Here is a 26272-nt window from a genome sequence, read left to right as displayed (position 1 = left end):
CAAAACACAGAGTAGGATTGGAGTGGAAGATTCAAGATCAGTAATGACTCTCCAAAACTACAAAGCTCTGAGACAAGGCTTTGGTGCACTTTGATGAAAAAAGCACCATCACCAGCACCAATTACTTCTCTCTAGCAATAGGAGGCAGATAAATAGATAAGTAAATAGATAAGCACTGAGTATTGAACAGAATCACAACTGATCCTGCTTCAGACTGAGGATTGTGGGGGATCACTACCATCTACAAACACCTGGCTGCAACTAGATAGGCACTTTTTCATTCAGTTGTAATGTTTTCTGCAGCTAACATGAACAGAGAGGACATTAAGAATTACCTCAGATATGACTCAGGCAATTTTCATCAAAGATCTAGGCACAGAATGAGAAAGGGTTTTCTAAAGGCCTCAGGAAAATTCCTACAGCTATTGCTGAAAAATCAGAAAATCCTTCCAAGACTTTTTGCTGTGATACTGTTCAGTTGCATTTCCTATCTTTTGCAGTGGGCTAATGAAGTTCATCAGAAGCTTCACAGACTAATATACCACAGTGAACTGAGTCTGCTACCTGTGAACTTTTACTTTAATCTCTGTAATAGATTTAAACCATTTGTTGCCTTCTCTGTAGTCATGGTTTTTCCCTGATTTTTATGGTCATAATCAAATTATCCATTTAGATTAAGCACTCATCCAGATATAAATCACATATAACAAACATAGATGGATAGCATGAAAAGTCACTCCTGAAGCGTGGATATTCAAAGCATTATATCTACTAGCTGATGGTCATATGGGATGAGCAGCACCCAAAAAGCAAAGCCAAAAACTGCTCTAAGCATAACAGGGGCAAACACCATTCCTAAATTGAAAGCACCTTGAAATTATCTGCTATTTCATACACATAGTGAGCAAAAAGGCAGCAAGGACCCAGTGCAAAGCTGGTTTAACATCGCAAAGCAAATGAATGGCCATTTTCTAGGTAAGCTAAAGAGACAGAGAGTGAACTTGTTGGAGTAAGCATAGGCATTTTTAAACAGCACTGCTGCTCCTGGGAGGATCCAGAACAATTTTAGCAAGGCACACACTGATCAATGTCAAATGAAGACACCAGTGTCTTGTTAGTCTCCACTCCATAAAGAGGAGCATCTGAAGTCAAGAGCATGCAATCCAACAGAGCTTGGCCTGAGGATTTTCTTCTGCTAATGCAGATGCTTGGTAGTGGTGACTGAACCCTTTCTCCTGACAACCCACTGAACCAGGGGGTTATCCAGCAACAAGTTATAGCTATATATTTGATAACCAGACATATCAAATCCTCCAGCTCTTTACAACCACTGCAATGTTAAGTTCCAAGGTCAAACTCCAAGGAGTTGTTTGGTACTTGGGTTCAGCAAGAAAGTAATTTCTTTGGTGTGCTAATGAGGAAGAAAGAGGAGTGTGCTCACCTGCAGATCTAATCAATCACCCACAGAAATCAACTTCAAACATCTCTAAATGTTAAAAGCAAGTGCTGTCTGCTTGTATTCTATGTATAGCCTTTCAAAACCCATAAAAACCCAACTGCAAAGCAGCAAATTGCATTTCAGATGGTATTTTTTCTCACAATGGCATCATTTTAGACTTCTCACTATGAGCAAAACTTCTCAATATATGTAAGACAAACTTGCTGTTGTCACCAAGGGGAAGCAGTAGGAGTGCTGTTGAGGATAAAAGCCTGCTCTTTCTATTCTTGGCTTGCAATTAGAACAAACTGGCTTCTATTGTATATAACAGGGGCCAAGGAGTGCTGCAGTGTTCAGCCATGGCACACCAGGTGATTACCCAGGGGACTATGCATGTAACCAACTCCTCCAGTCTTTCCAGGCCAGAACATGAGAGAGCAGATATAATCAGAGGAAGGGAGTACTTTAACCAAGACATTTTGAATAGGACTGAAATAGTCTAGCTGTGGGAGTTCTAGACTATGAAACATAGTCTGTGAGTTCTATCAAAAAGCCCACTGGCTTACACAATTAAGAGTATAATTCAGCACATATCAATCTGGTAACTGGACTAAAACATTTATTGCAATTTCTCCTATTTAACTACTTGGTATTTGCTACAGTACAATAATGAACAATGGTCATGTAAGGCAGGGCAATGCTGCCCGCAACAGTACCTTCCATACTTTTCTCTCTCTCCTCATCCCCTATGCAGGCCTCTGTTTATCTCAGAAATGTCTGTAAGTTTTGCCTTTGCTTTAAAATGCAGAGGGAAAAAGTAAATATCTGCACCAAATCCAATAGTTTAAAGGAACAAAGTAAGGATTGGTCCCAGAGTGAGCTGTAGGGAGTCTGTCTAACATGCTATAGCTTCCAGAGCTCTTACATTCTGCAGAATCATAGATATTATTTGGTGTCTGTATAGGAACACACTATTAAAGCACACCAGGGGAAGCTGTGGTCTCTGTTACATCAGCATTCCCCAGCAAGCCACACAGGTCACATAAGTAAGGCTACAGTTTAGGTCTTTCCAAATGACGTTCAGAAAGCAGACAATCCACAAATACTTAATACTGCCCTGGTGGCCCCCTGAATAAGGGAAGTGACTGCCTGGTCTACCAAAAGCAGGTATTAACTTTGTTAACATCCTTTTTCAATAATGCCACATGAAATTCTATAAGAACTTCAAGTGCCATTTATTAACTGTTATGAATTGAATGTTTTATATTATTCTTTACCAGCTTGGTCTAAGAGTTGATACTTTTAGGTTTAAATACATAAAAAGCATTTTGTGTTTCAAGTGCTTTGATGCCTCCTTTAAGTTCCCTGGAGTTCAGAAAATTGTTTCTAATCTGACAGCTCACCCCTCTCATTGCTCCTTGGCAGAGCCCTGTTTGGGCTATTTTCTTAACTTTGAGAACTCCACTGAAGAGCCAGGTTCTGACTAGAGGGAAAGGTTAAGCTACATTGTCCCTTGTGGTAAAAGATAAATAGCTTCAACTGCCCTGTATGAGCTCAGTGAGATCACTATCAAACCAGAATGCCAATACTTGTCATTCATGACTTTTGCAAAAAGAAAAACACAGCAATTATGTCTGCCAACCACAAAACTGTAAAACCAAAAACCCAAACAAATAAGTAATTGATCCTAAAATTCAATTGGGTGACCTGGAAATATTGCTACACTGCAACCCACAGCACATTCAAATTAGTACCCAAAAGATATCCCCTAAACACTAAAGAGCTACATCAAGAAGTAAGATTTTAAGCCATTGTAAGCCATTCCAATCGAGGTCCCCAGCAACACCACATTTATTGCACAACACACAAAAGAATTCAGTGAGGTTTTAGGCAAGCATCAACACCTAGTTTCCAGGGGCTACTTCCTTGGTTTTTAATAATGGAAATATTTCAGAACTTTCCTCAGGGGCCATGTACCCCTTGCATTAGGTACAAAGAGCAACTGACAGGATGAAACAGAAATGGTAGACAGAGACTGAGACATATCAGCCCACACACACTGAAAGTGTTTAACTGTCACAAATTTTTCTATGCAAATCAAAGGAAAAGTCTAAAGTATGTAACACAGCACAGCTGTCAGGGGCTCTATATACGAAAAAACATTGGGAAAGCCTCAAAGTGAGGGAGAAAGGCCACACCATTAGAAACAGGAAAGCCAGGGACAGCTTCACTACAAAATAATAATCAGAAAACTAATGTGAGTTTGCCCTTTGAGCCAGAGAGGTCTCAGGCAGGTGGCAGAAGTGCTCTTCATTACACTGATGTTAATGCTTCCTTCAAGATGGAACTTTTGTGCTTGAAGAAGATTAAGTAACAAGTAGGAAGTATGATTGTAACATGAGCAAGCAAGACTGTAATAGCAAATCTTGGGCATCTCTACTTCCACATTAGGTAGAAGTTGTTTATATTAGCTGGGAGTTCTAGTTCCAAAAAATGAAACATCACTGCCCCCTTCTGTGCTCCAAGAATGTACACTTCATCTCTCTGAAACATCTATATGGAAATGTTGGCAGTTACCACATGGCACTGATGTTGACATACTGAACTTGCTCAGAATACTAACCAAAAGGTATTTCATTTCATTTGTCTGTAATTCTCCTCATGCCTGTCTTGAAGAGTCCAATAAGGCCTCAAAGGGAACAAATAAAGAAGAGATACTTTTGAGATTTATTGATTGCCAGTTTGTGTAAGAGACAGAATCATGCCCACTTATGAATTTATTATAGAGCTTTCAGAATTCTCCCACATTCATTGAAATGTCATCTGGGCTCTTACCTAAAATGAACTAGCTCCCCCCCCCCCATAGTTTTCAAAGAAATTATACACAAAGCTGTCAAATTGCCCCACACTCTAGGGAAAGTGGGAAATCACTGACTGGATTACATTTCTAGAAGGAACCTGGAGACACAAACCCATCTCTGCACCCCAGTTGCAAATTTTACCATCTCAGCCTGTGGTATTCTGGTTTAGTCTCCTTTTTTGTTTGTTTTTCAATGTTTAGAAAGGCAGTGCATATTCAGTCTGCTCTTGCACAATTTACAGGCAAAGAAGCAGCTCCCTTGCTCTGCCCACATGAGCATGTACTCCGCCCGAGGCCTTCCTATCTCTCATTCTTGTTCAACTTAAGTCTGCTTTGGATCTGTGCCTGTAATGTGTGCCATGATGTGATGCACCCTGGCCATTGTACAGGAGGAGAGTGTGCCAAAGTACAGAATGTGAAACCTAGATAAAAAAGCAAGGGTTCGTAGTGGAATTACAGTTGCAGCTTGTAAGCTCTCTTACTGCTCAAAGTTGCCAATTTGTTTTTAATTTATTTGGGTTTTTTTTTTTTTCACTTCCCACAGACTGCATCTTCTGACTCTTCTACTAACTTTTCACAGAACCTTTTCCATAAAGTGACATCTCTGGGCAATCACTCTTGTTTTAAGTTTCCCTTTAAGTACTTTTTCAGCTACAACCAACACAATTTCAAGCCTCACTTCTGGAAGCAAAAAAGTGAGCTCAACAAACGGAATGCTCCCTCTTGCAAGTTGCTTAAAATGATTGCAAATCAAAAAATAGTAGGTAGCAACATCAGCCTTCAACTATAGAGGTTGAAACTCTGGATTGTGACTTTCCCTGCAGTGCTGAGGCTGATTAATTCTTGGAGACTAAACCAACCTACTGGAGTATTTGAAAGGAACAGATCTTACAGATCACGTTTTTTTGCAATTCTGTAAATCTCCCCTTCTCTCCCACCACTGCCACCTCTGCTGCTGCAAAAGGTAGGCATGGCACAAGAAGCAGCATTGCACTACATGATTAATAAAGGGTTGAATGTGAGAGAGGAAGAGAAAATAAACATCACAGCTGCCCAGAAGTGGAAAAGGTCCCTCCTAAGCTCATAATTATTCCCATAGGGAGAAGGTATGAGCCAGCACATTGTTGAATTTTACACTATGGCAGGCATGATGGCAAGTTTCTTAATTCAGTAACTTACCCTCTCAAGGCAAAATCTTGTTTATATTGTGGTAGTGTAGTGAAGAGAAATCTCTATTAATGTTTATGAATTGCTGAGCCAAGGCAGGGAAACCATGTGAAGGATAAGATTCTTATACATAAAAATATAAGGAGTTTTAGGTTTTTTTTTTACCATGTTGAATAAACATGGTGGAACTGCAAAGTCTCTGCTAAGAGACATTCCTCACCTAGCACAGCTCTGCAAGCCGGAGCTGATTTATGTTGGGGAGAAGATAAACACAGTGCTATGTTTAGAAGGCTGAGCCAGGGCTCTTACACTTTAATAGCTTTGAACTGTTCTTATTTTATTTTATTTCAGTCTTCATCACTGATATATAGAGAAACTGAAAGTGTAATGCAAATATGATTATCTCAGTGCCAGTTTGATTCAGAGGGGTATAAGTAGTGCAGTTTCAGTCATTACTGATGCCAAAGCCACAGACATTGCAATTTTTAAGAAAGCCACTCTCTTGTGGTTCTAAAAATACCAGGATTTCCTATTTAACACAGCATCAGGTAATTTCATGCCAAACTAATGTGGGCATCTCTGACTAACAGCACTGGGCAAGTGATTGAAGGCAGAGCACTGTGCTGGGACTAGAAAGAAAAGTGAAATATGACGTAAATAATGGTCAGGAAAGTAAAACTGGGACAGGAGTGAAGTCTGAATTGTTCCTGGCATGTGGTACTTGCGAAGGCATGGAATGAAAGATGATAACTCAAGAAGTTCTTTCATTCCCTAAACAAGGTGATGAGTTGTTAGTAATAGCAATGTATCAGAGGGTGGAGTCAGAACAAAGAATTTTACTTACTGTAGCTGCAAAGTCACAGCAAAGGAGCCCAGCACTGACACACACAAGCCCACCTACTGAAGCACAATGCCAAGTCCAAGCTGAGAACCCATACTGAAACCATACTATCTCTTGAAGAACAAAGCATTCAGTACTGCAAACTACTTTCCAATCCTGTTTAAAGAATGAGAAAGACAACCTGTCTGCTGTAATGCATAAGAAAATCTGTAGTTTCCACATCATGTGTAAATTTGTGAAGGTGGTCAGCTTGGGTTTAACTGCACGACTGCTGTTTAAATCTGCATTGGGTTTTTTTTTTTGGCTAAGTTCCTTCTCATACTCATTTTGACAGCACACTCCTAAAGCCACTTAATATGACAAGAAGAGGTCTATATAATGATGCAGGAAACATTTTCTCTGCAACCAGTGCTCTAACTGTTTTCAAGGCATCTGCTGTCAGGCACCTCAGAATTCCTTCATTTAGGGCAAAGAGTGAGCTCCTAGTGCAGTCCACAACTGATGGGTGCTGTTATGCATCTGAGATTCCCCCAGTACAACAGCATCTCTGTGGCTCATTTCCACTATCTCTTTATGAAATTGTCTCAGAAATGATTCCCTAGATATTCTACTCTATAATTAGGTGCCAGTAAGGCTAACCAGCTTTCCTCCAAAAGGCAGTCTCAGAAAAGTTAGTTAGCTGCTGCTCCATCCCTGTCTAAGTACTACACACACACAAAAAAAACCCTAATAATAAAAAAAAGGGACTTCAGCAAACCTGCTACAAAAAGCCAAAGAAGTTTCTATTTTATAGAAATTCAAAAGCATTTTGAGTCACCAAGCAGAATTAAGCACCAAAAGTAATGAATTCCCAAAGTGCATTTCAAGAAAACTTTTCTGCATGATAGCTACATTCACAGAGTTTCAGTTGTGCTTGCAAGTAGCAGGTATTGCTAGAAATACCATCTTTAGCTTCAAATTGCCATGGTGAAATTCTCACTGCTCCTTCCAGGCAGTCTGCATTCACATCTGGTTTTGGTTTCACCCATGTAAATTTGGTTCAAAGCAATTGTAACACTCAGTCTGGCACCTCAGAGTATTTTAAGCATCCACCCTTTAATTCTAAATTGCAAAGCAGCCAAGACAGCATCAGCTGCACAGCATTACTGGTCCCTGAAAGCCTCCACCAAGACACAGATATTCAACAATGCAGCCAGATCTCTTGTACCTATTGCTATATGAATGCCTCTGTCTTGCCCCATCTTTTCACTCTCTGTGTTCTATTTGTGTCATACATCGCAGTTTGTTCTTCGCAACATGGATCCAATATTTCTGGTTTCTGACATTTCCTTAAGAAGAATTTTACCTACACTGGTACAATAATACACCTAAACTAGAACAAGACTCCTGCATGATATTAAGGGCAGAATTTCTGTTGTTTGAGCGCTTTAATCTGACAGAATCAGAGTATAACACAAGACATCTTCATGGTGGAAATGTGTTTGAATATTTCAAACTAGGGTGAAGTTCATCCTACACAGACACTAATTAAAACAAATCTTGAATTGTCAGACAGTACTTCGGCAGATCAGTCTGGCAAAGGTCTCCAGAAAACTGGAGCTCTAATACACTGAAAGAAATTAACCCAATGAGAAACAGAGACATGGCTCTGCAATGTCAACGTGGGAAAAGCTTTCTAAATGGCACTGAAGTACTGGAAACAAAGAGGCTACCTCAAAAACAGCATGCTAACATTGGCATTAGCCAGGAACTTAGGGCAGTAAGAGGATGTTTGTAGGGTACAAGATAGTAGACAAGATTAATAGTATGTACAATTACACTGTGTTAGCATGGCATTGAGTTGGGATCACAGGATCACAGGATGTTAGGGGTTGGAAGGGACCTCTGAAGGTCATGGAGTCCAATGCCCCTGCCAGAGCATAGATCTCTCAGGACCATAGAATCCAGCACAGATCACATAGGAACAAATCCAGATGGGTCTTGGAAGTCTCCAATGAAGGAGACTCCACAACCTCCCTGGGCAGCCTGTTCCAGTGCCCCGGGACCCTCACAGTGAAAGTGGAACCTCCTGTGCTGTAGTTTATATCCATTACCCATGCTCCTGGCTAATGTCAATGTAACCACACATTTTACATCATGTAGAGAAGAATTGTCTAGGGCTACACCTTCAGCTAGAATGAAGAAGCATAATGGAAGAGGTTCTCTTGCCCTCTGGAATTCCATTCATTTCAGAAAACTCTAGAAGTGTATACTTCAGCATTACAACCGGTTATAGGACTTGCCAGTCACCATGACTGACAAGAGAATCTCTATTATTCATGGGGGGGTGGGGGAAATGTAGTTTGAAATGCATCACAATTATCTCAACTGTCTAGCCAAAGAAAACACAGAGATATAATCTGCATTGGTTTTCTCCTTTCTTTCAAAATTACAGATTCCCTTATCATGACAAGTGGTGAGGATCTCTCTGGAGAGGATCCAGATTCAATGTACCTTTCAAGGTGGAGAAGTTTCCTGGAGGAGTTCCAGGCGATAGAGTTTTAAAAAATTGTTAAACCTTGAAAGCTTCTAAAACTTTCTTGATTTCATCAGTTGAGTACTTTGGAAACCCACAACCAAAGCAGTAACTGTGAGGGGCAGAACTGAAGACAGGATTCTGATATTCCATTACATATACACACAAAGAGATGGGCAGGTTTCCCCATGCGTTATTTTTGTGTTAAGAGAAGCAGACCTCAGACCACATTTTCCATAGGAAATTCATCATCACTAGGGTTGCACTTCTGATTGCTGAATGGCGAATGTCTACCTGGTTGTTCTGAAATCTAGTATGTTTCTGCAAACAAGTTTATTTGTACACTTTGTAAAAATAGTGCCTAAAAAAATAGAGAGCAGCAAAAATTGCTCATGGCATATCGCTTTAATATGACGGAAAGCAGAGCCCTCTAGTGGTCTGGAGAACTCTAGCAGTCTACAGAAGAGAGAGTAAACTATCTCATTGTTTCTCAAGAAATAAACCTGAGTCCCAAGAGAATAATAATGTTGGGGAAATGCCCCTATGGATGTCCGAGGCGGCCTGCTGAGCGTTATGTGCTTAATCTGCAGCAAAATCTTCAAATATTGCCATTGCATGTACGTTAAAAAGATTTTAGGCAGCTCTAAGGGAGAAATAATTTCTCAATCACGTTTGAGATGTGACTGCTCATACAAAAACTGTGCTGATGTAACAACCACCTACTTTATACACATGAAGAAGTTAATAAACATAGAGTGAACTGTCTTAGTATAACAAACACAGGATTACCTATCCTCATTGGAATAAGTAACAGGATGAAAAAAAGCATAAAGTATTTGAAAATGCAAGCGAGTTTCAGAGTGTATGGCAGCGACAGTCGATCTTAGACTAATGAAGGACAGATATGAAGCAGAGTGATGGGATTTGAGACAAGGGGTTTATGTCTGACACGAGAACAGAAATTTTCAGAGGAAATACATAAAATAGAATTAAATGGTCCAAGTGATAGGATGAGAGACAAAGTTTGCAGGTTGGGATTAATATCAGCTAGGATAAACTTCATGTGTTTGGGTCAGATGGAAAAGTACAGCAGAACTGGAGCTGTGAAACTGTAAGAAACAAATGTGTTTTAGATGTGTGGATGTAAATTGAAAGCTATGTGAGATATATCAGCTCAGACCTCAGAAAAGACTTTCCAAAGCAGGATCATAGATACAGAAGAAGCTGAGGAGGTGAAAAAAGAGAAGTGAAAATGTAAGCTTTTTATTTTGTGTAAACTTCCCCAGAAAATGAAGGGGAGGATGAGGAAGCTTTGTCACAGTATACAGTATTGAAGGAGCTGTTGAAAGCACACCAGGAGAGTGAGGAAAAAAATGGGTTACTAGTGAGAGTAAATAAGATGCAGGGTAGAGGTATACTGGCAGTGAGAGCTACTTGCTGCTTGCACCAAGTTGGAAGACAATATCACAGGTCTTCACAAACCAAAATCATTTGGCAGAGTGAATAGGTGAAACAGACATGTATGTGTTGGTGCCAGGTTTGCAGCTGTCTTTATTCAAACCAGGAATTCACTTGTATATATATAAAGTATAAAAGAAATATTCTTGCACTCACCTTGTAGGAATCCTGAATAATACCTCAGAATTGCAGGAAATGTGCAAAATGAGGTTTTGTGAAATAATCAAGTCATTCTCTGTAGATGTTGAAACTTCTTAATGGTATCAGTAAGTACACAAAGGGCTACAGCATTCCTGAATTACAGAATCTGCTGGCATCTGCTTTACACACTCCCTTAAGCAATCCTTTGGCATAGGTATATCAACAACCATGAAAACCTGGCAAACAACAGATTCTAAGAAGGATTTGTGTGGACTTCACACCTCACAGTTCCCAGCACTGTCATTAAAAGCTTTTCTTGGGAAAGTTCGTGGAAAAAAATATCTTTTTTCCTTTAAAGAAGAACTTCATACCTCAGAGCAATAGATGTCATCTGTCCAGACCATCAACTGCCCTCTCTCTCTGCAGATTTAGCATGCATTAAGAGACAAGTTCAAAATGCAAAACTTCAAACATTGTCTGTCTGTATTTCTAGATGACATCTTCAAATCTATACTCTTGCATCATATTTTCTTCTCAGTGCTGGCATGGATTGCATCACCTTTACTACTTATAGTTCTTACACCTATCAAAAAAGTATTGCTGAGCTTAGTGACAGACATAAAACAGGGTTTGAACAGACTCCATCTTTCATGCAGAGGGGGAAATTATTTCCTTTAAACACACTGTCAGCCTCAAACAAGGTAATGGATTAGCACAGAGGGCTCAAAACTGTATTTTGTTTCATATTTTGACGTGTGCAAAAAGATTCCAATACAGGGAAAGCTGTCATGTCTAAATCAATGCAGAGCTGCAAACCGAACAAGCCTATGGAGACATGACTTGGGAGTTTAAGACAACAGTGTCAAACAGGCAGAGAAAAGAAAGAAAGAAAGAAAAAAGATTAAGCCACCATTTAACAAAAGCAGGAATGCAAATTGTTTCACAAAAGCAGCTCTCTCTTACTGTCTCTGCGGTAGGTGTGACCATGTGACCATCAGAGTGACAAACAGACTCTTTCTCCTTCTAAATGGGAAAAGTGTACACATTTGGAAGCACAAAATTCTGTATGTTGTTACAGTGTCACCACTGTCATCATCACAAACTCCCAAAGCGACCACAGGAGGCTGAACTGTGATTAGCCCTTTAGACTCAATAAGAGAATAATTTTTTGTGATGGTAGACACAGGTTTTGGTGCAGCTTTGCAAAGGATAGCTCCTGCTTTTTAGGCAAGAGTTACCAAAGCAAACATTAGAGGATAAACTCCTTACTGACCATTCTACTAGGACTTCATTGAAAGAGCAACAGGTGCTTCTAATGGACTCTATGTCCAGTGGTGTGGAAATCCAAAGGAGTAGTTAATGGGATGTTTAACTGGCCTTCATGCCTATGTGGGAGCCCAGAGGGTTATAACTGATGTTGTACCTTGGAACCATGTAAGAAAGGATGGGAGTTGGAGATAATGAAATGTTGTATCTTTGAAGCAGATGGGAAAAGCAGATGGGGAAAACCAAGGTATGTTTGAATAAAACAAGCAGTGGGCTCAAGGGCTGGTAGGCTGTGGGAAAGTGAAATAAAGCATGTACAAACCTCTCAATAAATAGCTACTGATTCCACAGTTTGAGGCCATTCTGGCTCATTTGTGGCAGTGGTCACCTCCTCACAGCCTGGTTCGTCAGTTTGTATTTCATCTCTTCATGTTGAGATCGGTGGGCACCAGAATCACCACACCACACGATACACTCAGGAATAGCAACACAGTGGAAATCACAGAATGGTTGAGGTTAAAGGGATTTCTGTCCATCCTTCCTGCTCAAACAGGGACATCTAGAGCAAATTGCCCAGATGAGTAAAGTTTTCTTGTGGCTGCAAAATCACTGCATTTTCAACCAGAAATGTTCACATTAGAAAGATGCCTTATTCTGTAGTAGCCCTAATTTTTAGCAAAAGTAGTAATAGCTGTGCTGAACCTCATTTTCTTGAAGAAAGTAAATGTGGGACATTCCCTACAGCTCTGCAGTTTCTGCACTACAGTCACACAACATGCATAGCTGGCCAGGAACAGATATCCTTCTGATTTTGGTGGCTGAAGAAGTGTTCCTAGTGACTGCTACAGAAACATACAGGAATTGAGGGGCTCAGAAGCCTCTGGCATCACTAATTGTACAGTCTGCTGTGATTCATTGTGAGATCCTGACCCAGAGAACGTGTAACCCTCCAAGAACAGCACTGGGCAGTGTTGTACCACCTGAGGTGCGTCCTGTAGAGCCAGGCATGGGGATCTCTTTTGTCTCCTTACTCTTCAAAGGCATTTGACAAGGTAAAGTGCTTGAAGAAGGATCGATACATAACAATACATAACAGTGCATTGATCAAACACAGCTCTTGACCTCCTCTTCACTGCACTAACGCTGCTATTTTTCAAGTGACTGGCCAAAGCAAGGGCTTAGAAAAATAAATTGGTTTTGTATTCCATTAAAGAACAAGTTTGGGAAAAGAAACTAGATTTGACGAGTTATCCGTTTTGAACTAGTCACGTCTCCACACCAGCCTGACAGACACTTTTTAACCCATGTTTCTAATGACAGGAGAAGTTTATGAAGTTTGTTTCTGCAACTGCTCTCTTAAGAACAAGTCACATGGCTCCTTCTAGCCATTAGCACACATCCCCATCTCCTGAGCGGAGTCAGGAAAGATAATAAGATCCTAGATAAAGCATGTGGCCTTCTCAGGGTAAGAAAAACAATGGATCTCCAGTTATGACAATGTCAAGTGGAAGCCTGGAAATGTGAAGTGCATTTTACTCACTGTTGGCTATGAAAAAAAACTACACACAGTGCTCTATGGCATGAGATTTCACACATCTAAGTGCCAGGTTCTACACTTTGGTCACAACAACCCCATGCAGTGCTACAGGCTGGGGTCAGAGTGGCTGGAGTGTGGCCAGGCAGAAAGGGACCTGGGGGTGCTGGTCGACAGTAGGCTGAATATGAGCCTGCAGTGTGCCCAAGTGGCCAAGAAGGCCAATGGCATCCTGGCCTGCATCAGGAATAGTGTGGCCAGCAGGAGCAGGGAGGGCATTCTGCCCCTGTACTCAGCACTGGTTAGGCCACACCTGGAGTCCTGTGTCCAGTTCTGGGCCCCTCAGTTTAGCAAAGATGTTGAGTTGCTGGAATGTGTCCAGAGAAGGGCAACAAAGCTGGTGAGGGGTTTGGAGTACAAGCCCTGTGAGGAGAGGCTGAGGGAGCTGGGGTTGTTTAGCCTGGAGAAGAGGACGCTCAGGGCAGACCTTATTGCTGTCTACAACTACCTGAAGGGAGGTTGTAGCCAGGTGGGGGTTGGTCTCTTCTCCCAGGCAACCAGCACCAGAACAAGAGGACACAGTCTCAAGCTGTGCCAGGGGTGGTTTAGGCTGGATGTTAGGAAGAAATTCTTCACAGAAAGAGAGATCTGCCTTTGGAATGTGCTGCCCAGGGAGGTGCTGGAGTCACCTCTCTACCTATCATTACTTCAGGTAAATGAGTGACATGTTTTGCTTTATTCAGCACGGTCCCTGAAATACCCAGAAGGCTGGATTTGATGACTCCCACAGGCAATTTGGCATTCCTGTTCTCATGAGGTCCTCTCATAGTTTTAATCAAGGCTGTGGAAATAATCCAGATGCAAGTCCCAATCACAACAATTTAATTAGAATGATTAAATGCAAAGAGCCAGAAGTACTTAAATAAGCAGCTTGGTTTCTGAGGACAGAGACATGCTTAAAATCACTGCAGTCATCAAATTCTCACTGTGGAAAATGATGAGTTGTTTGATAATGATCAATAGAACAGATGATTGAAGAAATACTTTCTGATTTGTTTTCCAAGCCATCACCCTGGTCCCACCCTGACACAACCAGACAAAAAAAGAAATAAGGGTAGTTTGTCAAGTCTTACAGATAATTGTCCCTATAACCTCCATACAGCAGAGCTGTAACTGCCAGCGTTACTCTCCATATCCCTTGTGTTCATAGCTCAGCTTTTTCATTTGATGTTCACCACAGCTTCCACTTATTTGGGGAAAATAAATGGACCTGTAATGGATGTATGTGTCCCACAGAGACTACATAGGTTGAAAGGGCCAAGGACTGGAAATATTTAAAATGAGCATGTACAGATTAGTATTAGAGATGACATATCTTAGTAAATGTGTTACATGTAGAGCATTGCAGTTTTCTTATGGTCCAATTCAGATTTCTGACTTTGGTTCGGGTTCCTATGAGAATAGGCTTCTGGTCCTTTCTGGTCTTAAAGATGTATTCCTCTTGCCCAGTCCTACTAAAGTCAGTGGAATGTCTTTGCATCTACAACTAATTTGCAGCTAAAAATAAACAAGTTTGTAAAATAACATATTCTTGCTGTGGCCAGGCATCATTCAGAGCCAATTTCTATTAACATACCTTCATGGACAATCTTCATCAGTTGCGTGGAAGCTATTCCCAGATATGTGTCTGTAATTCACCAATGTCTGGTCCCATGAGCTTTGTGGGAGTTCATCTTGCTGCAGCAAGTGCCATGGGGAAGCTCATCAGTTCAAAGCCTCCCACAGGTGAAAGCATGAGTGGTAGATCACTCTGTGCTCCTTCAGCCACAGTGCTATATTGGAGGCTCTCTGTGAGAGACTGTGCAGCAGACAGGTGAATATTTAAGGGGTGCATTAGATATTAAACATTTTCAGTACATGTGGGATGAGCAAACAGGGCCATGAAACACTGAATTTCCATCTGCTACTTTCTGGACCCACAATTTCATTTCTGCCTTTACCCATATCATGAGAATCTGTGCCTCAGACCCTCATGATGAGCACTGCCCCAGACAGATCATGTGCAATATGATGTCCACACACACTTACACACACGCATACAAAAGCCATGCAAACTCAGCAAAAACTCTAAAGGAAATATTGCTGGAATCTTACTCACGGCTATTCAGCGTGTGAGCAGCAGATGGCAGCTCCATTGTCATTCCTCCCTTTCTGCCGAGCTCACATTGCCCTTCCAGGGCTTTCTCAATCTTCAGACCCACATCACAAGCAAATCTTACATTTTTCCTACTTCTTCTGAGTTTTTTGGTATTATCCATCACTGCAGGTAAACTCGGTATGTCTCACGAAGTCTGCTGTGGTCTGAATGAAGTTTTTCACCCCTTTCCCTAGTGTAACGCTAGTGATCACCTTAATCATTTAAACTATTGCCCATGGTGAAAGCCTGACAATAATGCCTCATAGATGGACATGAGTCACTGGCATATCTACTTCCTTGGCCTAGGAGAGAACAGGCAGAGAAAGACAGTTTACACTCCTTGTAGGAGAGGCTATTTACAACAAGAATTATCCTAAATCCAGCACTGAAAAGTATCACAGGGCTTTAGGCTCACTCACTTTGGATTTAACTATAGGATTTCTCAGCAGTAAGCAGTTCATGCCTTGTGGGAAGTTTTAACTCTGCTCTTTGTTGTTTGTTGCAGGTGTTTTTTCCTTCTCATGAAGAAATGTGGCCTGTGTGATATATCAGCCTGATAACATTTCTGAGTGATGTTTTCTTACAAAGTAACAAAGCAATTGTCTGTATATCCAATCCTCAGCCCTACACAGTGTTTCTTCTTGTACAGTTGCTTACACAAGTGTGGAATACAAAGGAGAATAAATGTTTTTGCTGTTTCTTCATATGAGGAGGACAGAGAAACTATATCAGGCAAAGAGAAGCAAATCCACTTCCTTGGGCCTAGAACCCACATTTTTGTTATCTGTCCTGTTCCTTGCATCTGCCAAGTGCCATTTCAGGTAAACTCTGTCCAGTTCAAATTCAGAAAGAAGCAAGAAGAAATGAATATTTTCTCTGAAGTTACAGCAATGTTTTCCAGTATAATTATGATTTCTATGAGTGGCTTAGACAGGAGAACAAAACAGGCTTAAGATGGAAACTCTCAGCTTTCTCAAATGGCTGCCCTGTGCTGTGAGGCTCGTGGCAAATGAAGCCTCCATGCCAAAGCAGAGAAGTTTTCTATGAGTAGAAAAAAAATATTCAAGAACAGCAATATTTATTTTCCACACTCCATTAGTAGCCCAGAAGCAATTCAAGCATGTTACTAGAAGCTGAACCCAGCTAATTAAAAATAATGTTCCAAAGCTACACCAATGTCTTCTGCATCTGGAGCTGGCTTCTGCAAATAAACATACACAAACCCAAGGACAAATCGCAATAAATCTAAGCACACAGGTACAAGCAAATTGGTCTGTGGAAGTGACGCGTCTCTTTGCTTAAATGGCTACCACAAATCCCAAGGAGACGTGGGAGGGCTTAATCTAATTGGGTTTGCCACTTCCCTGCAGCTTAATGTGGGAATAACTGCAAGTATATATGACTGTGCTTAGCTCAGTACCAAAAATCCATTTATTAGGCTATTAGAATCTATAGAAACTAGGAGTCTGAGATCACCTGGATATTCTGGTTACATACTTGGCCTGTAGTTGTTTCGTGGTTACAGTTTCCAAATTACTACTGATGAGGTGGTAGTAGAAAAGCTGAGGCAGTTAAGCATTTCAATAGATTGCTTAGAATGGGTTTCTTCTCACTTCAAAATCCATAACAGCACCCCCTATGTTGGCTCAGTACTCTTCAATCTCATAATATTCAACAGGAGACTGGGAAAATAAGAGGTTGCTGAAGTTCAGAAATCTGTTCATCATAAAGCAAAGCACTTTTGTATGTGTGGGGCCCTGCAGAGCTGGCACAGCACAGAGATGCCAAAACAATTATGTTTAAGACCACCGTTATGGGGCAACAGTAGGAAGAGCTTCTTGTAGCTTTGCAGGATTTCAGAGAGTGCAATTAGCAAGGTATGCAAGAAAAGCCATTGGGCCATTAAAAAAAATGTGGTATCACCATTCACCCACCTGTTCAGCCTGCAACTGGAGCCGATGACTGGTACTCACCGTGGTACCCAGCAGGAGGAAACTGCAAATCCCTGTCCTTTAAGCTTTTGTCAGCTCTGCAACCATAATAAAACTCTTCTTACCAAACAGATGTTTTTAAATGAGGCAGGAAACTCTCACCTTTTCCCTTTTTCTGAATCAAGGTGTGTTTTCTTGAAAGTCAGGAGAACTTCACCTATGGACATAGTTTTCCAATGTACACCCAGTGGAAGCAAAACAATTAACACATGATTCCTTCAGCTCACTCATGCTACAGTGACTGCCTGACTGCAGGAAAAGATTTGGAGGCTGTATGTGACTGGTCAGACACCATCAAGAGGTGTCTGGACCATATTCAACAGACACCTCATTGAAATGTGAAGCATACTAGTTAAGGTCCCAGTCCAAGTGCTGCAAAACACTAAAGTGAAAATCCCCTCTGGAAAATGAATAAATGCAAACACAGTTCTGGCCACAAACCAGAGAGGATTGCTTGGCAAAATCATTATCCTCACTGCTTGCATTGCAGATCCACAAACAGCAGCAGCAGCTGCTTGTCACAGGTGGAGGCAGCAGGAACCAGTCTGGTTTTCTCCTGTCTTGCAGCCTTACTGTGTTCCCTCACAAAGGAAAGTGGTCCCTGTCTCCTCTGAGGAAAAGGCATCAGGTGAAGTAGAAACACTCCCAAATTTGGCCAATAGGCTTCTGAGGTCCAGATGTCATCCAGCCCTGTGTGTGCTGGCAATTTAGAAGGATACTCACAAATCTTGCTCTGTCTTCCTGCTTTCCTGTACAAAAGCTAGTAAAATCCTACTATGGTCTTTCCTTTGTGCTTCTGCAAGGATTGGTGTATGATGGTGAAGTCTTGTGTCTCCTCAGCTCATAACTAAACACTGTAGAGTTACATACAAGATGACTTTCTTGTATGGTCCTTGGGATTCCCTGAGAGAAACCCCAACATCAGAAAATCTGAACATGGTTGGTGTAGCTCCTCCAGCATTAGGCAAGAAGTATTTTGGCAAATATTCTATAAGCCTAAGCCAAGGGCACTAAAATAGTAAGCCTTCTGAGGTACCTATTTAATCAAAAGTGATGTTTATCATACTCATATCAGAAACACTTAAGCTAGTAAGAGAGGGGTGATCAAGTATTTTCTCTGAAAACCTTTCAATTGTAACTCAAATAGGGACATACTAAAACACTCCTGATTTCCAGCAAGACACATCACATACCATTACATTTAGAGACACAGAAATTATCTGGATGGGATCTCAAATGGCTGTAGTATATCACACTACAGTGAATTTGCTGTGATACACAGCCTGATGCTGCATGACAAAGTGTGACAGCTGATCTGTATTACTTATGAGAGATTGTCGAGACGTGCTGAATATTTTCTCAAATGCTATCACAAAACGTATGTTTCCAAGGGGTAATGATACAGTGGGTCTGAATAACTCATAAAAATTATGAATGAAGTGTTCTCACCTTCATTTGACCTTTGTTACTTCTGCAGTAGACAGAGCTGAATGTGTAGCATACCAGAGTGCATCTGAAGAAGAGACAGATGATAATAAAGAAGCTGTTAAGAGATGCTCACTCCACTGGCTCTATTAGTTCAGCATGCTTGCACAGAAAGAATTTCCCTGCACGTGTGAACCTGAGTATGGATCAATAAAGGGAAATATCCAGGTTGACCCTTTCTCAGCCTGAACTCCTCCAAGAAAGATGCATACACAGTCCAATGATTTGTTGAAGTCTGAAGACGGGGGTTGTGCATATGGAGCCATGCAGAAAATGTGCTGCTGTTCTCCCTGTGCAGCCCAGCTACAGCACCAGGAAAATCCACCTTTGGCTGAAGTAACATTACAGAGGTACCTGGAAGCCTTCACTGTCCCCCCGCACATTCCTACCTGCCACACTTACAGCCATGGGATGTTGAGCTACTCACTCTTTGCAGAAAGGCCAGATAGGAGGCCTTTCCTGAATATAAACATATGACTGCTTGTTGTATTTTTCAATCAGAACAGGAGAGAAATACTTGAGCACCCTTAGACACAGTTACAGGGCTCAAAATACAGGGAAAATACCAACCAACCAACCCAAACCAAGGAGTTTTGTTAATCAAAACAGAGAGGCTTCTGTCCATAGGAAAGTAATGTACAGATTAGACAATACCTGACAGGAATGGTTTAAATATAATCAGCCCATCACAGGGTAGGAAGAGTGCCTCTATTTAAGGCATTATAACCTGTCTACCCAACTCCTCACACCTATCAGTTCTTTAGATCCTGTCATCTCTGGTGGTTACCGAGTTTATGCCACACCCTGTGCACAGGATTTGGGCAGCTGGGAATGCTTGATGGTCTAAGAGCTATTTCTCCCTTTCCCTTCAATGCTATCTGGGTCAGATACTCAACTGATTTAACTATTAGTGTATCCCAGATAAAGCTCTTGAAGCTGTTCTCATTTCTGTAAATGTATGATCCAAAACCAACCAGCTGGGAATTAACTGCAGCGGTCACTGGGATTCACAGGTTTGATGCACTCATGATTTTCTCTTATCTTTGACATTAAGGCCTAAGGCACTTTTCAGGACATAGATTTTCTGAGGCATTTAGCAGTCTCCTTGTCTTACTCTGCATCACCTACCTCATTCTCATGCCAAGCCCTCAGGCATGATAGGCATGAAGAATGTGCAGCTTTTTGTCACTGAGAAAGCAAGTTTCCACACGCTCTGCCAAACAATTTCAACAGATGCTACTAAGAAGGCTGAAAAGTGATTTTCACAAAGCTATAAATTATCTCACAGCCCAGACTGTGGTCTTCAGGCACAGCCAGAGCTATGTACAAACCCATGGAAAGGACTCAGACCCATATTTGGAGCTCTTAAAAGAATTCAGGTGGGAATTACATCTGGGGAGCTGTGGGGGGTACCCAAAACCATGTGACCCTGGAAAGAGGGCTGAGTGGGCAATAAGTATTAATGAGTACAATCACTCTTCTTGAAGGGCACAGACAAACATATATTTATGGCCACTTGGGGACACCCATCTCTGCTATCTCCCACCAGTGTCTTGTCTTGATGCAGCAGGGAGGAGGAAGGAAACATCTATCAACTAATTGAAGATATGCACAGGAGTCTGAACAGCAAATATGCTGCATAGGTGCTAAGCCACTACAGATGATGAAAGGCACAAGGTAAAATGCAGGCAATTGTAAATGGGTATGTGCGAGCATCAAACACAAAGGAAGTCATAATGAGAGCAGGATCATGAAAAGTGACAATTCAGCATGGGAAAGATAAAGATGGGACAAGAATGGGATCAAGAGAGAGTGCAGAGAAAGTATGGGGAGGAAGAAAAATTTGAAATGGAAACGATGAAAATGGAATATGATTTCCAGAGGGAAAGAATAAGGGTGAATGGGGGTGCTACTGGGTCAGCCCATGCATATTTAGTCAGTTATAATAAGGTAAAATTGCTTCCTCATTACAAGGAAGGGAATGATGTTGATATGTTTTTGCAGTCTTTTAAAAAACTGTACAGAACTTATAATTGGTGAGAGGAGGCATGGGCAGCACAGTTCAGACCTTGCTCAATGGGAAAACCCTAGAGGCCTGTGCCAAGCTGGTTGATAATGACTGCCGTGACTATCAAATTGTACAGGGAGCTCTTCTGAGAAAGTATGAGGTTGACCCCAGAGACCTGCAGGGTTACACTTAGGTCTCCAAGGAAAGGATCTGATAACTCCTTTCCTGAATTGGCTGTAGAAATGACAAATTTATTTAACAGGTGGATAGAAGGTGAAAAGACTTTAGTATCTTTTTTTTTAATGAAGAAATCTTGAGGAGCAGCTTCTAGATGTTCTCAAGGATTTTGAATCCTGCCAGACAGAAAATCCTTCTATTAAAATTTTCAGCCCCTTAATCAAAGTAATTTTCAATGTGCATCCATAGAATAATGAGAAAAGTGATGGGAATCTGACCTGCTTCCACGAGGACACATCCTGTTTTCTAGAAACAAACAAAAACAGACAACAAAGTACACAACTGCCAAAAGCTTACAAAACACACTCTCTTACCTCAAGAACATAATAAACAAACCCAAATCTCATTAGATATGTTATATATATATATAGAAACCACGGAGGTGGCACAAAGTGTGAATGAGATCACTTATTGTTCTTATTCAGTGCTAGGTGCACTCATCGTATAAAGTTTTATGACACCAAGGTCAGATGTGTTTTCTTAGCAGAATCTTAATGGAAGCACTAACCCCAGCCCGTGTTTTCAGAAGGTGGGCTGATTTGTTCCTCTTGGAAAGCATTACCCAAGATGTATCTACATTCCAGCTTGGATTGCTGTTTCAAACAAAGCATGAAGTACTGAAAAGTGAGACAGATGTTATCCTCTATGCGCTGAAATATTTACTAGTTGTAATGAGTCTGTAAAATACAACATTGAGTCAGCTACTGCATTCCCAAGTTCCTTCCAGACTCAGCGATATCCTCTTTGCCTGGCAATGTTGTTCTGCTACTTCTTAACACTTTCCTCCAGCACCTTCCCCTGCAGTGCCTTGGATAGATCCTCTTGCGAATCAGCACATCAATCCTGAGGTGACTACTTCACACTAGGCTCTATTCCCATGGCTGAAACAAATTTGCTGTGCCTTCAGTGTAATCTTCTTTAACTTGTCCTTTTTATGCTATTGATCACTTTCGCTTTTTAATTTATTTGTTCTCTCATTTACTTATTTCCAATGCTCTTAACAGAATATCCATTTTACTTTTTACTTTCCTCTGACTATTCCATCTTTATATTCCCTCTGAACCTGACTATATTCAATAGCTCCTTTACTGCTAGAGTCATCTCTGGCCTTTCCACTGGTTTTTAATTTTCTGTAGGGATTTTAGCATGGAAAATGTACTGCATTTTGAGCTGTGAGGACAACAGAATGTTTTCTGTCCCTTTCCCTTGCATTCTTTCTCCTTTTCTAATGTTCACAAGAAAGTCCAGCATCCCCTCTCATGATTTCAGTGCAAAATGTACCACCACTTTATCACATCTTACTTTCATCTTTGCACAAATGTGCTTACATCCTGATACCTGTCACAGTGTAGATAAACTGAGGTTAGGACAGTGAGGCTTCATGGACATGAAAGGGAACAGATGTTGGTCTAATGACATTTCTTGAACATTCATTCCACTTCAGTACCCACACTTGCACACGTGTTATGCTGCTTCACGTATGTCCTACTGACGTAGCACAGGCTCTATTGCATGCATTTCCAGTGCCTTTGTATGTGAAATGTAACTAAGTTAAATAAAATCTTTTCTAACTGCATGTTCTTGGGTGATGATGTACGGTTGCTCAAGGAACTACTAGACAGTCAAATGAAGCTAAAGGCACAGTAATATCAGCAGCACTCCATAGTGATACAAGTACCAGCACATAGTCTGACCTCTCTATAGCTCATTAACCTCTGGAATAAGCATTATTTTAGTATCTGTTTCACTACCAATACTTAATCTGGAGCCTGTGGCATGTCAAAGAACAGAATTCAACATTTAGAGAACACCTTAGAAAGATCAAAAAATTCTCATGCATTTTGGTAAAAGCTCAATGAAAGCTTTGGTCAAGTGCAAGAGTAGTCAAAAGGTCATTTCATGAAGATAAAGGTTCACATTTCCCTTGCTCGTGAAAATGTGCTGTCAGGACAGTGTGATAGTCCATATTTGATAGTGTACAGGTTAGTGGTATTGATTCTTCTGCCAGACTGTTTCCTGGAACGAAGCATAAAAGCCCAGCTGGCAGAAGGCTGAAAACAGGTGATTGTGAGAACTGCCTATGGTCTTGTTTAGGAGTGTCAGTGTCTTTTTGTTACTGTTGCTTTTAATGGAATTTTTGTCTGCAGAGCTCAAAGTATTTTACTGAGAAGCCAATACTGATGTCTACACCTTACAAATAGGGAAACTGACGCAGAAAGTGACTTACACAGTGCCACATAATTCAGCAAAGTCACATAACTTGGTTATGCCAAAGCTTTATCTTTGATGCAGAACTTACTCTTGAATACATTACTCCTACCTGAGCCCTGACAACCTGAAAAATCCTTAAGAGAAGTAGTATAAGATCTTGATCTGTCCAACGGAGTGGAGTTCTGACTGAAAACAACTCATGAGCTGGCTCCTGATCATTTATTGCTTGCTGAACAACTACAGCAACTCTTAACTAAAATAAATTTGCTTATGTACTTTGTTAAGCTTAAACAAGTTCACAGAATATATGCAGGGGAAGAACGTGCTGTTCAAGATCTAAAGTTAGGCTCAGACACTCCTGTGGTTTGGGTGTTAGCATTAGAGCTCAATGCAACAAATATGGGGTGATTTTAATCTTCTATAACTGCATGAGATTCAGATTTTAATTGCTTTCTTCCCTCCTGAACTCATCTCATAAAGCGTGTTAGGTATATCTGCTGAGTAAACAGAAGACAACAATATGTTTAAATGTCTGTCTAGAGAGTTTCTTCCACCCAGAGATGAAAATCAATACAGCTCAGAGAGACACCTTTTGTTAATAAAACTTTTTCTTTCAGCATGTTTCTAACATATTTAATATTTTTCAGTGTTCCTTTGCTGGCACTGAAAGCCCAAGTCGTGTTGGCAGATCCCTGAACTGGGACTGCAGAGATAAGTATTCTACTCTTGGAGCCATTTTTAACATCTTGGACAAGTAACTACAGCACTCCAGGCCCTTATATCCATTCCCAGATGTTCCCTTTTGGGACTTGTTTCTGCAAAGATGTATGCATGTATTTGAGCTTATAAACTGTGAAGGTATTTAGTGAACTGCACGACTGTGAGCAGCCCAGTGACTTAAAGCAAATTCCACATTCAGATCTTGAAAGACAAAGCTTTGGATTGTGTACTTTTAGATTGTGCTGAATGGAGCTGATTTGTCTACGTGTGCTGCTCCCAATTCAACTCAGCCTCTACCTGTAGCACCCCATAAAGGACATAGTGTTCTGCAGATGGAAACACCAAAAATGCCAGCAAATGAGCCACCTGTGCCTCACTTTAGGAGCAACCTGAGCATCAGCTTTCAAAGTCTCCAGGGACAGCAGTCAGTTTCCTTCAGCACAGCAGGACAGCAACATGTGTGGTACTCTTCTGTAACCTCAGTCAGATTTCAGGCTTGGGGTTGGGCAGAGCAGGAAACTTGAGGTGAAATGCATCTATACCTGGGTTCTTACAAATAGACCGAGTTTGCCCCTCTGAACTGAATACTGTCAGGCTGAAAATATATGTTGGAAAAACACTCTCCATTCCCCTCTCAAATCAGCCTATAAATAACATGTGTGGTCCAAAATAACCCTGATCTTACATCGGGAATAGAGGCTGCAGCACAACAGTGACAACAACAAAGAGAGGGGACTTGGTTAAGTACGGTGAGGGTTAAAATCTGTGCCCTGAACAGTAAATTTTATGGCCAAAAGTGAGTCTTCTATAGTCTCATTTATTATTGCAGAAATGATTGGAACTGGGGACCGTGACACTATTACCTGTTACTGCAGATTTATTGAAAATTAGCAATTCCATTTATATCTATGAGATTTCAGGGATTATTCTGTTATAGACTAGAAAACTGATAGATTTATAACTCCGGTGAATCTAGTTGTACCAACTAATAAAGCAAGTGAGAAAATTTAGAGGTTTGTACTCCTAAAGGAGTTAACCTTTGGATAAAGAAACATTTTTCAAGTAGCATCTGAGAAATTATTGTATCCATAAATTTCCACTGCCGTAGCATGAAAACTATTCATTTCCTGGGTTTTATATTTTTGTTCAAGAAAGATACAAAAAGCAAAAGTTAGTGTGAAACATTTTCACTCCACTCAGGGTCCTGGTGTAATTGCTGCTGCACCTTTTGTTAACCCTTTGGCACATATTGGCAGAGCTTGCCTTGCTGGCCTTAAGGAATTTTCAAGCTGTTCATCTTCTAAATTCATTAACATTGTATTGAGTGAATTTGATCTGACTTTAATTTTGATTTTTGTGTACTCACTGGGCTCCTAAAAAATTGAATCAGACATGCAAAGGTATTAAATTCATGTAAGGACATTGGAGAGTTTCTGTTGTTTGGTTCTGTTCAGGGTTTTTCAGTGTGAGAGATCTCTGTGTGATGAGGCTTGTGTTAATCATTGAAAGTATCTTAAAGCTTTGAAATGATCTTAAAGCTTCTGGTAAGTCCATAAAAGATTCTGATAAGATCAGGCTTTTACCTCAGAAGAAAAGTGATACAAAGACTTTGGTATTCAGCAATTAGGGGCAACAAGGTTTGGTCAGCCCTGCCAATACTCTCCTTATCCTCTATGCAAATTGACAAGGCAAGTACTGTATATAGAACACAAAGGGGTGCTCAGAAAGATACTCAAGTACTACAGGCTTGGGTGTACAACACTGGAGACTGAAAGCCTTAAGTAATATCAAAATAGTACCTGATCATGAGATTTTCAGCTCCCTCTTTCTCTGAAACAGGTCTTTAGGACTAAATAAACTGAATAGCTGTGCTTCATGGTCGCCCAGACTCCTCAGTTTGCAGCCAGGGTGTGCTGCACTAATCCCTCTGTCTTTTATTCGATACAGATGGAGGCCAGCACCAATGACACTGGAACCAGACACATGTCCATGACCTCAACTGCAAGACATAATGAGATGAAATGAATGTGTATATACATTACTTAAAAGAGTAGCTCATGTTTTGGAGTGAAATGTGACATTTACCTTCCTCAACAACACATTGCTGTCACTTCTGCATAGCTGCTTTTGTACCAATTATTGCAGGAACTAGAGGACTGGCAAACAAATATGCAATTTATCTAGGAAAATAAGCATACAAGAA

Source organism: Melanerpes formicivorus, unplaced genomic scaffold (genome assembly GCF_026170545.1).
Source record: "Melanerpes formicivorus ecotype bairdi unplaced genomic scaffold, bMelFor1.0.p_v2 SCAF_25, whole genome shotgun sequence".
NCBI classification, from domain to species: Eukaryota; Metazoa; Chordata; class Aves; order Piciformes; family Picidae; genus Melanerpes; species Melanerpes formicivorus.
Note: the sequence above shows the minus strand (reverse complement) of the source record.